Raw genomic sequence first — 6,000 nt, 5'->3', positions numbered from 1 at the left:
CGGGAAAGCAGTTCGCTGTGTTGAACTCGCTATGTCCACTCACACACGGGAGATGCGCAGGCAGGGCGCTGTGTTGAACTGGCAATGTCCAGTCACCCACGGGAGACGGGCATGCAGGTCACTGTGTTGACCTGGCTGTGTCCACTCACCTACGGGAGTCGGGCAGGTCGGGCGCTGTGTGGAACTGGCTGTGTCCACTCACCCATGGAAGACGGGCAGGCAGGGCGCTGTGTTGAACTGGCAGTGTCCACTCCCCGACGGGAAACGGACAGGGAGGGCGCAATATGGAACAGGCGCTGTACACTCACCCATGGTAGAGAGGCAGGTAGGGCGCTCTGTGGGACCGGCTGTGTCCACTGACCCTCGGGTGACAGGTAGGTTAGGCACTGTGTGGAACTGGCAGTGTCCACTCACCCATAGGAGACGGGCAGGCAGGTCGCTGTGTTGAACTGGCTGTGTCCACTCACACACGGGACACGGGTAGGAAGGGCGCGGTGTAGAACTGGCACTGTCCAATCACCCATGGTAGAGAGGCAGGTAGGGCGCTCTGTTGGACGGGCTGTGTCCAATGTCCCACGGGTTACGGGTAGGTAAGGCACTGTGTGGAACTGGCTTTGTCCACTCACCCACGGGGGACGGGCAGGTAGGGCGCTGTGTTGAACTGGCTGTGTACACTCACACAGGGGAGATGGGCAGGCAAGGCGCTGTGTTGAACTGGCAGTGTCCACTCACACATGGGACACGGGTAGGCAGGGCGTGGTGTGGAACTGGCAGTGTCCACTCACCCACGGCTGACGGGCAGGTAGGGCGCTGTGTGGAACTGGCTGTGTCCACTGACCCACGGGTGACAGGCAGGTAGGGCGCTGTGTGGAAGTGGCAGTGTCCACTCACCCACGGTTCACGGTCAGGTAGGGCGCTGTGTGGTACTGGCTGTGTCCACTGACCCACGGGTGACGGGCAGGTAGGGCGCAGTGTGGATCTGGCCCTGTCCACTCACCCACGGGAGACGGGAAGGCAAGTCACTGTGTTGACCGGGCTGTGTCCACTCACGCACCAGACACGGGCATGCAGGGCGCGGTGTGGAACTGGCAGTGTCCACTCACCTACAGTTGACGGGCAGGTAGGGCGCTGTGTGGAACTGGCTGTGTCTACTGACCCACGGGTGATGGGCAGGTAGGCCGCTGTGTGGAACTGGCAGTGTCCACTCACCCACGGGAGACGGGCATGCAGTGCACGGTGTGGAACTGGCGCTGTCCACTCACCCATGGTAGAGAGGCAGGTAGGGCACTCTGTCGGACGGGCTGTGTCCACTTAGCCATGGGTGACGGGTAGGTAAAGCACTGTGTGGAAGTGGCTTTGTCCACTCACCCACGGGGGACGGGCAGGCAGGGTGCTGTTTTGTACTGGCAGTGTCCACTCACCCACGGGACACGGGCAGGCAGGGCATGGTGTGGAACTGGCAATGTCCACTCACCCACGGCTGACGGGCAGGTAGGGCGCTGTGTGGAACTGGCAGTGTCCACTCACCCACGGGAGACGGGCAGGGAGGGTGCGGTGTGGAACTGGCGCTGTCCACTCACCCATGGTAGAGAGGCAGGTAGGGCGCTCTGTGGGACGGGCTGTGTCAAATGTCCCACGGGTGACGGGTAGGTAAGGCACTGTGTGGAACTGGCTTTGTCCACTCACCCACGGGGGACGGGCAGGTAGGGCGCTGTGTTGAACTGGCTGTGTACACTCACACAGGGGAGATGGGCAGGCAAGGTGCTGTGTTGAACTGGCAGTGTCCATCACACACGGGACATGGGCAGGCAGGGCGTGGTGTGGAACTGGCAGTGTCCACTCACCAACGGCTGACGGGCAGGTAGGGCGCTGTGTGGAACTGGCTGTGTCCACTAACCCACGGGTGACAGGCAGGAAGGGCGCTGTGTGGAAGTGGCAGTGTCCACTCACCCATGGTTGATGGTCAAGTAGGGCGCTGTGTGGTACTATCTGTGTCCACTGACCCACGGGTGACGGGCAGGTAGGGCGCGGTGTGGATCTGGCGCTGTCCACTCACCCACAGGAGACGGAAAGGCAGGTCACTGTGTTTACCGGGCTTTGTCCACTCAGGCACCAGACACGGGCATGCAGGGTGCGGTGTGGAACTGGCAGTGTCCACTCACCTACGGTTGACGGGCACGTAGGGCGCTGTGTGACACTGGCTTTGTCCACTCACCCACGCGGGACGGGCAGGCAGGGCGCTGTGTTGAACTGGCAGTGTCCACTCACCGACGGCTGATGGCAGGTAGGGCGCTGTGTGGAATTGGCTCTGTCCACTGACCCATGGGTGACAGGCAGGTAGGGCGCTGTGTGGAACTGGCAGTGTCCACTCACCCACGGGAGACAGGCAGGCAGGTCGCTGGGTTGAACTGGCTGAATCCACTCACACACGGGAGATGGGCAGGCAGGGCGCTGTGTTGAACTGGCAGTGTCCACTCACCCACGGTTGATGGGCAGGGAGGGCGCTGTGTGGAACTGGCTGTGTCCACTGACCCAGAAGTGACGGGCAGGTAGGGCGCTGTGCGGAATTGGCAGTGTCCACTCAAACACGGGAGACAGGCAGACAGGTAGCTGTGTTTAACTGGCTGAGTCCACTCACACATGGGAGAAGGGCAGGCAGGGCGCTGTGTGGAACTGGCAGTGTCCACTCACCCACGGGATACGGGCAGGCCGGTCACTGTGTTGACCTGGCTCTGTCCACTCACCCACGGGCAGGCAGAGCGTGGTGTGGAACTGGCAGTGTCCACTCACCCACAGTTAACGGACAGGTAGGGCGCTGTGTGGAACTGGCAGTGTCCACTCTCCAACGGGAAACGGACAGGACGGTCACTCTGTTGACCTGTCCGTGTCCACTGACCCACGGGAGACGGGCAGATATGGAGCTGTGTGGAACTGCCTGTGTCCACTCACGGACGGGAGACGGGCAGGCAGGGTGCAATGTGGAACAGGCGCTGTCCACACACCCATGGTAGAGAGGCAGGTACGGCGCTCTGTGGGACAGACTGTGTCTACTGACCCACGGCTGACGGGCAGGTAGGGCGCTGTGTGGAACTGGCAGTGTCCACTCACCCACGGGAGACGGGCAGGCAGGGCGCTGTGTGGAACTGGCAGTGTCCACTCTCTGACGGTTGACGGGCAGGTAGGGCGCTGTGTGGAACTGGCAGTGTCCACTCACTGACGGTTGATGGGCAGGCAGGGCGCGGTGTGGAACTGGCGCTGTCCACCCACCCATGGAAGAGAGGCAGGTAGGGCGCTCTGTGGGATGGGCTGTGTCCACTGACCCATGGGTGATGGGTAGGTAAGGCACTGTGTGGAACTGGCCTTGTCCACTCACCCACGGCGGACGGGCAGGCAGGGCACTGTTTTATACTGGCAGTGTCCACTCACCCACGGGACACGGGCAGGCATTGCGTGGTGTGGAACTGGCAGTGTCCACTCACCCACGGATGACACGCAGGTAGGGTTCTGTGTGTAAGTGGCAGTGTCCACTCACCCACGGTTGATGGGCAGGGATGGCGCTGTGTGGAACTGGCTGTGTCCACTGACCCACTAGTGACGGGTAGGTAGGGCGCTGTGTGGAACTGGCAGTGTCCACTCACCCACGGGAGACGGGCAGGCAGGCACGGTCTGGATCTGGCGCTGTCCACTCACCCATGGTAGAGAGGAAGGTAGGGCGCTCTGTGGGACGGGCTGTGTCCACTCACCCACGGGAGACGGGCAAGCAGGGCTCTGTGTGGAACTGGCTGTCTACACACCCCATGGGAGACGGTCAGGCAGGGCGGTGTGTGGATCTGGCTGTGTCCACACACTCACCAGAGACAAGCAGGCAGGGCGCAGTGTGGATCTGGCTGTGTCCACTAACCCACGGGAGACGGGCAGGCAGGGCGCTGTGTGGATCTTGCCGTGTCCACACAGCTACGGGAGATGGGCAGGCAGGGCGCTGTGTGGGTCTGGCTGTGTCCAATTACCCATGGGGGACGGGCAGGCAGGGCGCTGTGTGGATCTGGCTCTGTCCACACACCCACGGGAGATGGGCAGGCAGGCGCTGTGTGTATCTGGCCGTGTCCACTCACCCACGGGAGATGGGCAGGCTAGGCGCTGTGTAGATCTGCCCGTATCCACACACCCATGGGAGATGGGCAGGCAGGGCGCAGTGTGGATGTGGCCTTGTCCACACATCCACGGGAGACAGGCATGGTGCAGTGTGGAACTGGCAGTGTCCACACACCCAAGGGAGACGGGCAGGTAGGGCTCTGTGTGGATGTGGCTGTCCTCAGTCACCCACGGAGCATGGGCAGGCACGGCGCAGTGTGGATCTGGCTGTTTCCACACACCCATGGATACGGTCAGGCAGGGCGCTGTTTGGATCTGGCGGTGTCTACATACACAACGGAGATGGGTAGGAAGGGCACTGTGTGGAACTTGCTGTGTCCACATACCCACCGGAGAGGGGCAGGCGGGGCGTAGTGTGGAACTGGCTGTGTCCACACACCCATGGGAGACTGTTACGCAGGGTGCTGTGTGGATGTGGCTGTATCCACTCACCCACCATAGATGGGCAGGCTGGGCACCGTGTCGATCTGGCTGTGTATATTCACAAATGGGTACGGTCAGGCATTGCGCTGTGTGGATCTGGCTGTGTCCACTCACCCACGAGAGACGGGCAGGCAGGGCGCTGTGTGGATCTGGCCGTGTCCACACACCCATGGGAGACGGGCAGGCAGGGTGCAGTGTGGATGTGGCCGTGTCCATTCACCCACGGGAGATGGGTAGGCAGGGCGCAGTGTGGATCTGGCCGTGTCCACAAACCCACAGGAGACGGACAGGCAGGGGGCATTCTGTATGTGGCCGTGTCCACACACCCACTGTAGACGGGAAGGCAGGGCGCTGTGTGGATCTGGCTGTGTCCACTCACCCACGGGAGACGGTCAGGCAGGTCGCTGTGTGGAACTGGCTGTGTCCACACACCCATGGGAGACGGTCAGGCAGGGTGCTCTGTGGATGTGGCTGTGTCCACTCACCCACCCGAGATGGGCAGGCTGGGCGCCGTGTGGATCTGGCTGTGTCCACTCACCCACGAGAGACAGACAGGCAGGGCGCAGTGTGCATCTGGCTATGTCCACTCACCCACGGGAAACGGGCAGGAAGGGCGCAGTGTGGATCAGACTGTGTCCACTCACCCATGGGTTACGAGCAGGCAGAGCTCTGTGTGGATCTGCCTGAGTCCACACACCCACCGGAGACGGGCAGGCAGGGTGCTGTGTAGATCTGGCTGTGTCCACACACCCAAGGGATACGGTCAGGCAGGGCACTGTGTGGATCTGGCTGTGTCCACTCACTCACGGTAGATGGGCAGACAGGGCGCTCTGTGGATCTGGCTTGTCCACTCACCCACGGGAGACGGGCAAGCAGGGCTCTGTGTGGAACTGGCTGTCTACACAGCCCATGGGAGACGGTCAGGCAAGGCGGTGTGTGGATCTGGCTGTGTCCACTAACCCACGGGAGATGGGCAGGCAGGGCGCTGTGTGGATCTTGCCGTGTCCACACACCCACGGGAGATGGGCAGGCAGGGCGCTGTGTGGGTCTGGCTGTGTCCAATTACCCATGGGGGACGGTCAGGCAGGGTGCTGTGTGGACACACCCAAGGTAGACAGGCAGGCAGGGCACTGTGTGGATCTGGCTGTGTACAGTCACCCACGGGTGATGGGCAGGCAGGGCGCTGTGTAGATATGGCCGTGTCCACACACCCAAGGCAGGGCGCTGTGTAGATCTGGCAGTGTCCACACACCCAAGGTAGACAGGCAGGCAGGCAGGGCGCTGCGTAGATATGGCCGTGTCCACACACCCAAGGCAGGGCGCTGTGTAGATATGGCCGTGTCCACACACCCACAGGCAGGGCGCTGTGTAGATCTGGCTGTGTCCACACACCCAAGGTAGACAGGCAGGCAGGGCGCTGTGTGG

The sequence above is a fragment of the Microcebus murinus genome, chromosome 13 (assembly GCF_040939455.1).
Source record: "Microcebus murinus isolate Inina chromosome 13, M.murinus_Inina_mat1.0, whole genome shotgun sequence".
In the NCBI taxonomy this organism is placed as follows: Eukaryota; Metazoa; Chordata; class Mammalia; order Primates; family Cheirogaleidae; genus Microcebus; species Microcebus murinus.
Note: the sequence above shows the minus strand (reverse complement) of the source record.